Raw genomic sequence first — 404 nt, forward strand, 5'->3', positions numbered from 1 at the left:
TTGTAGTAACTGTTAAATGAGAAACTATTTTGTTCTGTAAGCCTTCATCTTAAGTGAGAATAACAGCACAATTGGAAGAGCGTAGTCAGTGTCACTGAACTGTGCATGTAGAAATTTTGGAAATGGTATATCTTTGGCTATGTGTATTTTCACCAAAAAAAAAAGTTTGAGAAGTTAGAGGGTTGATATGTTGTGGGGTTGTTAACCAGTGTCATAAAACAACATGTGGACTACTGTTTCATGAGAAACTGTTTGTTCTGAAAGCCTTCAACTGAAGTACAATAAATAAATAAATAAATTTAAAAAATAGGAGACCATCTTATTTTATTAATATGAGATTCTTTTGGTAGAAGAAGGCTAGTTCTAATGGTATAACTCATGGCCTTTTTTGTTTTTATTTTGCT

This window comes from Trichechus manatus, unplaced genomic scaffold (genome assembly GCF_000243295.1).
Source record: "Trichechus manatus latirostris isolate Lorelei unplaced genomic scaffold, TriManLat1.0 scaffold00140, whole genome shotgun sequence".
Taxonomy (NCBI): Eukaryota; Metazoa; Chordata; class Mammalia; order Sirenia; family Trichechidae; genus Trichechus; species Trichechus manatus.